The sequence below is a fragment of the Coptis chinensis genome, chromosome 1 (genome assembly GCF_015680905.1).
Source record: "Coptis chinensis isolate HL-2020 chromosome 1, ASM1568090v1, whole genome shotgun sequence".
Lineage (NCBI taxonomy): Eukaryota > Viridiplantae > Streptophyta > Magnoliopsida > Ranunculales > Ranunculaceae > Coptis > Coptis chinensis.
The window spans coordinates 44,471,975-44,483,553 of record NC_141456.1 but is presented as its reverse complement, the minus strand read 5'-3'; the positions used below and the strand labels follow the sequence as shown (position 1 = coordinate 44,483,553).

The following is an 11,579-nucleotide window of genomic DNA, read 5'->3' as shown; positions in this document are numbered from 1 at the left end:
CAATAGAGTCTTCACTAATTTTTATCCAAGCAAGACATAGAGCTTGATCATCGGACATGCTAAAGTGAGCTCTAAGCTTTTGCTTGAGTGCTACCACTTGCTTGAGATGCTTGAGTTGATGCCATTTGATATTTGGTTTTTAAGAACTGATTTTAAAGAAGAAGAAATATGATATATGATTGTTGGAAGTGTGAGTTGAAATGAAACAAATGTTGTATATATACCAAAGTTTTTTATTTTGACCGTTTTTGACCGTTCGACTTTTTGACCGTTGGTAGCCGTTAGGACTCCGGATGGGATGTTGGATTCCGTCTGGTGAGTTTTGTAATCCGGGCGGAATCCAACATCCCGTCCGGGTTAACAAGTCGATGATAAACTTCGGTGGTTGGTTTCACCTCGTTTTGAACTGGGAAAATTATCACCTTCATTATCACCCTGCATTGCACAGCAGTTTTGGACCCAAGTAGGTGATAATTATCACTACCCCCTCTCTATCACCTGCATTGCAAATGCTCTTAATGTTTGAGAATATTTCCTCGTTTTATTGCCTAGAGACCAATGAATCACGGCGATTTGAACAAGGTATGGGAAATAAAGGCATTCAAAAAACCAGGAGAAGACGAAGCGAGGAAAATGCTTGAGAAAATAGCGAAACAAGTTCAACCTATAATGAAAAAGTATAATTGGAGGGTGAAACGTTTATCGGAAATGTGTCCAAGCAATCCAGCGCTTCTTGGATTGAATGTTGGAGGTGGTGTAGAAGTTAAGTTAAGATTGAGAAGGGCGAATGGGGATTTAAATTTTATTCCTTATAATCAAGTTCTCGACACAATGTTACATGAACTTTGTCATAACAAGCACGGTCCTCATAATGCATAGTTTTATAAGTTATGGGATGAGCTTAGAAAGGAATGTGAGGAGTTGATATCTAAAGGGGTAAGTGGTACGGAGAGAGGGTTTGATTGTCTTTGGAAAAGCGATTGGGTGGAGTATCTCATCAAGTTCCTTTGTCATCTCTTAGAAAAACTGCATTGGGCTGCGTGCGGAGAATAGAGAGCGTGTTAGTTCTTTGTTCTTTATGCGGTCCTAAAGCGTCTTGGTGGTGATAGAAGTATGATAACCGCGAACCGAACCCAATTCAAGGTACCGCAATGGTCATGAAAAGGAGAATGCAGGATGAGTTATGGTGTGGATCTCAAGCTTCACCGATTGTTATTGAAGACGAAAGTTGCTCTGATGTGTCTCAAGCATTTTCACCTAGCTGGTTATCTGGTGAAAGCTCAACGTGTTCTAGTGGTTCATCTACTCGTGCCTTGGACGAGGTGCCTTCTAAAAGGAGTCGTCTTGCTGGTAATTTTGCTGGAAGAAATACTTCCAATGTAGAACGAAAATCTGGTATTGTGGAAAATAGTGTGCCAGCCTCTACTTCTAGCTCCATTTCTGATCATTAGACAACTGCAGATGGTATAGAGGAGAAATCATTTTGGGAGTGTGAGATTTGCACTTTGTTTAATCCGCCATTAGCTCCGATATGTGAAGCTTGCGGTATCCAAAGGCCCAAAGATGTAGTGACTAAGTTTAAGATTTGGTCTTGTAAACATTGTACCCTTGAGCATACTACAAAATATTAGGATATGGGTATTTATCGATACTCAATTTCTGGATATGTATCGTGGATATATCCTTCTCTTTGGGGATATTTGACATTGTTTCACATGCAAATATCGTGGATATATCTAAAATATCGACAAATATCGTGAATATCGTAGATATTTTTTGATATATCATGATACATTATTTATATTTATTTAAAATATAATGGTAAATATTAAATAAAATTGTTATATACACAAAATATCGTTAAATATTTCCAAATATCGCAAAATATTCCAAATATCACAAATATTGCAAATATCGTCAAAATATCACTGATATTTGCAGTCGTATATATCTCTTAACATATCGTGATATTTATATATCTTTTTTTGAAATCTGGATAGATATCCCAAAATATCGCGATATATCGGGATATTTTGTACTATGCCCTTGAGAACTGTGTAAAGCTGGATAAATGTACTGCTTGTGGGCAATGGAGATATTCGTATGGACCATCAGTGTCTTCTCAAGTCAAGTTCTGACAGTTAGTCACTGGAAAAAGGTAGCCTAGTAACTTTGTAAGTACAAGCAAAATGTTTACCATGTACTTTTTGCTTAATTTGATTTTATATCTGAATCGATATATTACGACACATTGATAAATAAATAAAAACAATCTATTGCTACTGTCTCGATGTTACTTTATTTTTAATTTTGAACAAAATTTATGCCCGCACCAATCTGTGTCCCAATAAACCCTTCTAAAATCCTCGTCCAATTTTCTAGGGTTACATGTTTTAAAATTACGCCACGTTTTATTTCCCTTATAAGAAAGGCTATTGATTTAAGGTGGGGGATTTTTTTTTTTTGCTAAGGTACATTGATTAAAAAAAGATGTTGTGGGAGAGTGAGGTGGTTCTTCGTGACGTGTCAAATGCGGGACTCTTAGTGAGTGATAGAATAGGAAGAGATGCAGTAGCACAATTAGACTTAGAAGATGCTCTAGAAGCTTCTAGATATTCTAGTCATCCTTATTCATCACCCCCCAAAGAGGTATTTTCAGCTTTTGTATTAAAGTTTCGATGTTTTTAAGTAATTTGTAATGCAATTGTTGTTTCAGTGTATTCATAAGATTAATTTTAATGAAATTTTGATGCTAATATGTGCCCATAGGCAATACTGGACATATAAACAAACACTTTTAAGTGGCATTGCAACTGTAATGTAGGTACTGAGTTCGAAAATGATTACTGGGCTAAGGGGTGTCTTACTTTTATGTTGATGCTTGGATGCCCTTATGTACTAATTACTAATGACACCTTAATTACTGTAACTATACTTACAAAAAAACGTTATGAATGATGACAAGTGTATACTCTTTCCTCAGTTGCTTTTGGGTTGGTGTTAAGTGAAAATGGTCACAGTAAGGATATCTAGAGTATGAAAAAAGTAACTATAATGATTATGAAGTCAACATGACATTGGCATAAGTTTGACCTACAAGAGGCTTTAGAAGCTTCTCTAGGTATTCTAGTCACTCATATATGTTACACATCAAAGAGGTGATTTTGTAAAATTTCATCTTTCCGTTGTAAGGTGTCAATCTTTTGCATGAGTTTGATTGTTCGATTATGTGTTCAATTTCATGTTACCTTTCCACACTTGAAAATACCTCTATGGAATTTACTTGAAATTTGTTTAGCATAATTTTAGGTTGTGCAGAGTTGTTTAGAATTTCTTTTTAGTTGTGTAATATGTGGAAAATGCCAATTTCAGAAATGCTTCAAGACTCTGATGTTGACATGTATGTAATTTCAGGAATGTGTCTAATGCTACTGTTTGTTTCTGGCTTGCCGTTGTATAAATGTAACATGGGGACTGCTACTTGTTTCCATTGTGATATTCAATCCTTGTTTCCCTTTTAATGTTCTTTGCACAGGTCGACATTTATTTATGTGTTATTTTTTCTATAAATTTTCAAATGCGCTCTCATTTGTGTTGAGTCTGTAATATTCATGATTTCATTACTGTGCTTTTAGTTTAATTTTATTAGTTAGTAGTTGTAGCTTTGACCTCACTGTGACTGTCAATTAGGGGCTTTTCTTCAAATATACATCTGGTGGACATTTGACGAGTTTTTCTATTGTAGTGGCCACCTGCGGTTGAAGTTACAGTGCATGGGAGTTGCCTCCAGTACTTGTTGAAAGATACAATGCAGCTGGTGGTGAGGGAACAGCTTTGTGTGGAATATTTCCAGATATCCGTAGAGCGTGGGCAACAGTAGACAATTCATTGTTTCTTTGGCGTTTTGATAAGTGGTGAGATTTTGAGTACAGTGAATGGGTCATACTTTCATTTTTCAGACGTGCTTTCTCATTCATAAAGTTGGAAGCTGGACACCGGGTCAGCCAGCACTAGTACTTAAATGATTTTGGCAGCACTGTTGCTCTACCAGGTTTACATTTCTATAGGTCATAGCCTTGTTAATCATGAGATAGGAATCCTGGAAAGGTCTCTGACATTCCTTATAGCAATCTTGTTGTAATTACAAAATTGTGAGAATTCGCGTATAGCTATGCATGTGTATTGATAAGAAGTTAAGAACTTGATGCAGATGCACGATATCGGACTTGTAATACGGAGATACCTGAAACTTTGGTCTTTTCTCCGCACATCAACTGTTGAGGGAGTCCAATAAGAATAAACCATTTCCTCATAAAGTGTCTTGCTAGCCATATAATTTATTATAATAAATGCTACGGAGTTGAAGGTTATAGAAGCAGCGTTGAATATTGTTATCTTTTGTTTTTCGTTTTGTATATCGATCCCTTCCTGGGTGACATGGAAGCTATACTACTGAGGAGTTTGATGTGATGGATGTGGTCTATGGTACTTAATAGTCACAGGAAGCACAAACTTGACTTTTGAAGGACTGATCTATGCTGTGTTTGACGTACCATGTACATTTTTATTGTAATCATGTTGAAATTTGCAGATTGTTTGAGTGATTGCATCCTGATACTTGTTGCTCAATTTTATGATGTACTCTATTTGGGTAGGGATGGTCAGTGTCCTGAGTACAGCGGCGAAGAACAAGCTATATGTGCTGTTGGCCTTGCCAAATCTAAAGCAGGGATTTTTGTTGAAGCTATCCAATATCTTTTAGTCCTAGCAACTCCCACCGAGGTAGAACTTCTTTTTGATATTTGCGCATTATTAAATCCTAGGATGGTTACTATGTCATTTGGTTGGGATCCACAGCAGAAGCTTTACAATTTAACTCAGTGTTTTAGATTTTAAGAGTTTGGTTTTTAACCAGTATCCATAATCGCTGTGGTACTATGTAATGCATCTTTTGGTAGTTCTTGGATTTCTTTCTTATTCTTTTGAACACTACTTTCATTTGTTCTGGACTTTGGTTTGACAAACATTGTTAGATTAGCCATTCCATAGGAGGTGGTGGTTTGTAAAGTTATGTATATATATATGTTCCAAACAAATGCTGATTCATTGATGCTGCTGAATTGTGGTTTTAATATAGTGGCATTGAGTTTTGGAAATTAGCTCGCTATTTTTTCTTAACTATATTTTTAAGTTTTATGTCCTCATTCAGGGTACTTATTGGTTTGCTTGCTCCCTTAAATTCATAAACTCTAGATAACTTGTCAGCCCTGTTTATTATGTAATTTGTGCATATATTTCCTATTTCTTGTAATTCTGTTTTTGATTACTATGGAGCTATATTGCTTCTTGTAGTTGATTTTGGTTGGAGTGTGCTGCACTGGAAGAAGAGATGGAACTGATCCATATGCTGAGGTTTCTCTACAGCCCTTGCCAGAGTATACAATACCATCTGATGGAGTCACAATGACATGCATCTCAAGTACAAACAAGGGTCATATTTTCCTTGCTGGCCGTGATGGACATGCGTACGAGATGCAGTATAAAACTGGCTCTGGTTGGCAGAGACGTTGTCGGAAAGTATGCCTTACTGCAGGTCTCGGAAGTCTTGTTTCAAGGTATCAGTACTTATCTATTAGTTTCACTTTACCTGTGTCTATCTATGTCCATACCTGAGCATGAACACTTTTCTGCTGGTATTCAGGTGGGTTGTACCCAATGTTTTTAAGTTTGCATCTGTTGATCCAATTGTTGAGATGATTGTGGATAACGAAAGATATATACTTTATGCACGTACGGAAGATATGAAACTTCAGGTCTTTGATCTTGGAGCAAATGGTAATGGACCACTTAAGAAAGTTGCAGAAGAAAAAAATCTTGTCAATCAGAGGGATTCTCAACTTGGAGGTAGACAGTCTGCTGGGTCACGAACTGCTACTCGTGCTTCAAAGCCATCTATAGTTTGCATCACACCCTTATCTACAGTTGAGTCAAAGTGGCTACACTTTGTTGCTGTTTTATCAGATGGCACCCATGCCAGAAATAGCAGCTACTGTGCAATCATTGTATTCAGATTTGGAGTCATGGGGGTTTGAAGACATTGGGGAATCTTGTGAAATAGCGTCTGGAAAACTTTGGGCCAGAGGTGACCTGGCAATTCAGCATATTTTACCCAGACGAAAAATAGTTGTTTTCAGTACCGTGGGTATGATGGAAGTAGTTTTCAACAGGCCAGTAGATATTCTATTGAGATTGCTAGAGTCCATCACACCTCGGTCAATATTGGAGGATTTTTTCAATCGCTTTGGAGCTGGTGAAGCTGCTTCAATGTGTTTGATGCTGGCATCAAAGATAGTCCACACTGAGAACCCAATAAGCAATGGCACCGCTGAAAAGGCTGCTGAAGCATTTGAGGATCCCAGGTTAGTTGGGATGCCACAACTTGAAGGTAGTAGCTCATTAACTAACCCCAGGACACCCCCTGGAGGCTTCAGCATGGGGCAGGTTGTTCAGGAGGCCGAGCCTGTGTTTTCTGGTGCCCATGAAGGTCTTTGTGTGTGCTCATCGAGGTTACTTTTCCCTGTGTGGGAACTTCCAGTTTTCATTCTTAAAGGGGGCTCTGGATCTTCTGATGCTGGATTAGAAAATGGAGTGATTGTCTGCAGACTTTCTATTGGGACAATGGAAATTCTTGAAAGCAAGATTCGTTCCTTGGAGCAGTTCTTACGTTATAGAAGAAACCAGAGAAGAGGATTATAAGGTTATGTCGCTGGTCTAGGAGACTATACTGGTTCGATATTGTATGGATCTGGTTATGACAGAAGAGTTGGTGACCAGAGCATGATAAGAAACCTGTTTGGTGGTTACTCTCGAAATGCTGAGTCAAGTGAAGGAGCAGCATCCAATAAAAGGCAACGACTTCCATACAGTCCAGCTGAATTGGCTACCGTGGAGGTTAGTGATACCAATTCTTTGGTTGCGTTGGTCCTGCTAAAGTGTTTGTTCATTTTTTCTCTACAACATTGGCTTTTTCCAGGTACAAGCAATGGAATGCATCAGACAATTGCTTCTTAGATCGGGTGAAGCACTCTTTTTACTCCAGCTTCTCTCACAGCATCATGTTGCTCGATTGACTCAAGGCTTTGATGCTAGTCTGCAACAATCACTAATTCAGCTGACTTTCCATCAGCTAGTGTGTTCTGAAGAGGGTGACCAGCTTGCCACTAGGCTTATATCTACTCTTATGGAGGTAAATCAGATTTAGATTCACCACAAATTGTAGAAGCCTGATGACACTCATCTTTTCCAATTTCTTTGCAGGTACATTAATTCGCACTCTCGAAGTGATGAACTGAACCCTACTTTGGCTGTATCTAGTCGATGTCCTTATGATTAGTCTTCTACTTTTGTACAGATTTTGTTTCAATTAGTGAAAAAATAAATAAATTATAAACGATATGTGAGCAGTATTGTAGAGATTGGAACTTTTTTATATGATTGGTGATATTGATAAATATTGATAGCTAAATTGTCTCCACATCTCCAATTCTCTTTTGACATTTATGAAGTAATTACTGACTTGGTTAAATGTTTTCTTTTCAGTATTATACTGGTCCTGATGGTAGGGGGACAGTTGATGATATCAGTGGGTGGTTACGAGAGGGTTGCCCAAGCGATTACAAGGAAGCTGACTACAAATTTTACCTAGCAGTTGAATTTCTTGAGAGAGCTGCAGTCACTGCTGATGCTCAGGAGAAGGACAATCTGGCGAGAGAGGCATTCAATTTCTTAACTAAAGTTCCAGAGTCAGCAGATCTGAGAACCATCTGCAAACGGTTTGAAGAGTTAAGGTGAGTATATTATATTCATATCGAACAGTTCTAGCTAATCCTGTGTTTGTCCTATGCTGAGTGTTCAAAACCTGGATATTTTCCCAATTTTGCAGGTTCTATGAAGCCGTTGTCCAGTTGCCACTGCAAAAGGCACAGGCTCTTGATCCTTCAGGTGATGCTTCCAATGAGCAACTTGATGAAGGCATTCGTGAAAATGTACTCTCTCAACGCAGGCAATGCTATGGGATAATAAGCAGTGCTTTATGCTCTCTCAAAGGAGTAAGTGGACAGAGGGAATTTGGATCTCCTACTAGACCTACTACAATAAATAAGTCAGTTCTTGATAAGGTCTCCCGGGACAAATACATATGCCAGATTGTTCAGCTTGGTGTCCAGTCACCTGACAGACTGTTTCACAAGCACTTGGACAGAACCATGATTGATCTGGGCCTTGAAAATGAACTATTGGAGTATGGGGGACCTGATTTGGTTCCCTTCCTGCAAAATGCTGGCCGTCAGCCGATACAAGAGGTTAAATTCTTTTTCTTTTCTCTTTTTTCTGGATTTTATTGGTTAGAAAACATTGAAGTTTTGGACGAATCCCTTCTTTTGTCCTAGACTTTATTGCATGGTCATATGAATTGCGGAATTGCCACAATTTTGTACTATGAATTTAAGTGTTTGAAGATGAATGTAGACTTGCTACAATATTTTCTATTCAAAACATGACCTCTTGTTATGGTTTGTAGGTGCGGGCTGTTTCTGCAGTCACATTGGCTCCTTCTTTAGCAGGTCATTCTATCACTACTAGTGAGTCCAAATACTTTGAACTTTTGGCACGTTACTATGTCTTGAAAAGGCAGCATCTCCTCGCTGCTCATATATTGTTAAGGCTGGCTGAGAGGCGCTCCACTGATTCAGGGGATGTCCCTACACTCGAACAAAGGTTTATTTCAGAGATAGTTAATTTGATAATGATGTTTATATATGGTTGCAGCTATTGTTGTAGTATTTATTTATTTATATTCATTTATTTTATTTTATTTTTAGTACCCATTGAAAGAATAATCAATGAACAATGTTTTAACCTAATATTTATTTTGTGTTTCTGAAACCAGGTGGCAATACCTGAGTAATGCAGTTCTGCAGGCAAAGAATGCAAGCAGTGGTGATGGTTTATTAGGTTCAGCCCGTGGGGCATTCGACAGTGGGGTTGTTGGAAATGCTTGAAGGGAAACTTGCTGTGCTTCAGTTTCAGATAAAGATCAAAGAGGAACTGGAGGCAATGGCCTCAAGATTGGAAGGCTCATCCGATATGTCTGACTCTAATCCAAATGATCCTCAAAGACCACCTACAGTTGATGCTAATCTTACAAACGCTGCACAAGAAAAGGCAAAAGAGCTATCATTGAACTTAAAGAGTCTCACCATTCTATACAACGACTATGCCCTTCCATTTGAGCTTTGGGAGGTAACAGAGCTAGTTTATTTGATAAGCATCTGAAATGCTGACATCTTCTTACCTGACAAAATGAGTTTTTTTTTTTATCATTTTTAGTGTCGTGCTGCAGAAGTTCGACCGTATGTCATAAATCCAGCCGTATAGTGCAAAAATTTACACCAACAATTTATTTCATGTTTACATGTTGTTCGCCATGTCCACTACCAATCTTTATCTTTTTTGGTTATATACTAGCAGAATGTCCTAACAATGTACTTAAAGCAGAAAGGATTGTTATGTATTTTGCACAATTTAGTCTCTTTGACATTATTCTTACAGTCACCACTGTTTATACTATTTTTCGTAATAAACTAATAAATTTTAATAAAGAAATATCTATTATGTACTAGATGTCCTAACAATTTGTTGGTTGTGTTGCTGATAGGAGTATTGTACTATTTTTCTCAAACCTCTTATTATATGGAGACTGCTGCTTACAATACAAGCAACTAGGTGTTATACAAGGAAACATGACATGCTGTCACCACCTAAATAGTACCATCGCATTAGAGCCACCTTTACTAAGAGATGGTCCACCTAAGTGGCTACGTTATCATCTGTGCGACCGGTAGTCACATCACCAGCTCAGCAGGGTAATTGATCAATGACTGTAGAGAAGCTATGCCTCATCTTGAGCCCTGTGTGGTTTAAATAATTACAGGGTTGAGAACTTTCAAACCGACCCTAGTGAGCTTCAAACCTGTGACCTACCGCATGTGGAGACTGGGGTGGGGTGCATAATCATCGAGGCGATGGTTCATGTGCGTTCCGAGTACAATACTAGTTGTTTATGAAGCTTTTTTCTTGATCTTATTGGTCTTGTATCTCCATCTTGAATCTTGATCTCTAGGTTTTTTTTATATTATTCATATTGTGCCTTTAGATTGACAGAAGACATACTTTTCCATGAAATTTGTTTTCACATTAGAACTCCTAAACTTTGATTTTTGGTTTCAGGTATGCTTGGAAATACTTTACTTTGCAAGTTATTCTGGGGACGCTGATAGCAGTATTGTCAGAGACCTGGGCTAGACTTATTGATCAAGCTCTTTCATCGGGTGGTATTGCTGAGGCTTGTACCGTTCTCAAGAGGGTTGGTTCCCATGTTTATCCTGGAGATGGAGCTGGACTGCCTTTAGATACATTGTGTCTCCAACTTGAGAAGGTCGCACTGGTATTTTGTGATCCAAATATGTTTACCTGATTCCACATTCTAATTTTTATTTGTAATATGCTCTTAATGATGACAATAGGTACCTGCTGTACCTTCAACCTACTACCTGAAGTCACTATGAGGGTATCTTTTCCTTATTATGGTTGTGCTTCTTTCTAATCAATGACATGTTTCCAGGAGCGATTGGCTTCGGGAGTTGAGCTTGTTGGAGACGAAGATGTAGCCAGGGCTCTTCTAGCGGTTTGTAAAGGTGCAGCTGAACCTGTATTGAGCACCTACGACCAATTTCTATCAAGTGGAACTGTTTTGTCATCACCCAGCCTCAGGTTGCACCTTCTTCGGTCAGTGCTTGTGGTACTTCGTGAGTAGGCAATGTTTGTTCTCTCACAGAGAATGGGTACAAATGCTACTGAGGCATCCCTAATTTTAAATGGATCATTCTCACAGGAGAAAACAACTGTGGCTGAGAAAGTAAAATGAAAAGTTGTCAACGTCTGTCACAGAAAATGAACGAAGCACTTGTCCTAGCTAGAGATCTTGTGAGTGAGCTAAAGGAAGCAACTCAAGTGTTGAAAATTGTGAGCTTCACTCTGTAAAGAAGATCAAGGATGTTAGTGCAATCCTTCCTTGAAGAATGCCGGGAGTTACACTGTTGAGACGATCATACAGCTAAAGGAATCAACTCTAGTGTTGAAAATTGTGAGCTTCACAGAGGATGCTGCTAGTGCAACCCTCCCTTACTTGAAGGACGCTGGGAGTTACTCTGTTAAGAAGATCAACGATGTTTGTGCAGTCCTTCCTTACTTGAAGAACGCCCGGCCTTACACTGTTGAGACGATGAAGGCCCCTTTCAGAGATTAGTACGCAGGAAAAAATTATGTGGAGAGAAGTCCGAGATCAATGAGTAGGTAAGCGACTCTTCCGGTGTCCCATATCCTGGTATAGGTGGTGCTGAGTCTTATAAATTGAAAGGACTGTATATTAAGATCTTTGGTATGTTTTCTGTATTCCATGCATATTGCTCAAGGGGATGAAGTAATATTAAGTATCATTTGAAATAATCACCATTCTTCTA

General features: G+C 38.5%; 2 pseudogenes across 1 annotated transcript; both read left to right on the top strand.

Moving 5' to 3' along the window:
- The first annotated feature begins 521 nt into the window (after window positions 1-521).
- On the top strand, window positions 522-1,607 carry LOC147524215 (DNA-dependent metalloprotease WSS1-like; annotated as a pseudogene).
- Window positions 1,608-2,060: 453 nt separating this feature from the next.
- Window positions 2,061-11,579, top strand: LOC147524214 (nuclear pore complex protein NUP155-like; annotated as a pseudogene). Its single transcript, XR_015218840.1, has 13 exons — window positions 2,061-2,174; window positions 2,472-2,649; window positions 3,746-3,914; window positions 4,656-4,782; window positions 5,353-5,615; window positions 5,702-6,951; window positions 7,034-7,246; window positions 7,600-7,847; window positions 7,943-8,360; window positions 8,579-8,775; window positions 8,948-9,300; window positions 10,288-10,504; window positions 10,682-11,579. The product of XR_015218840.1 is annotated as a nuclear pore complex protein NUP155-like (transcript).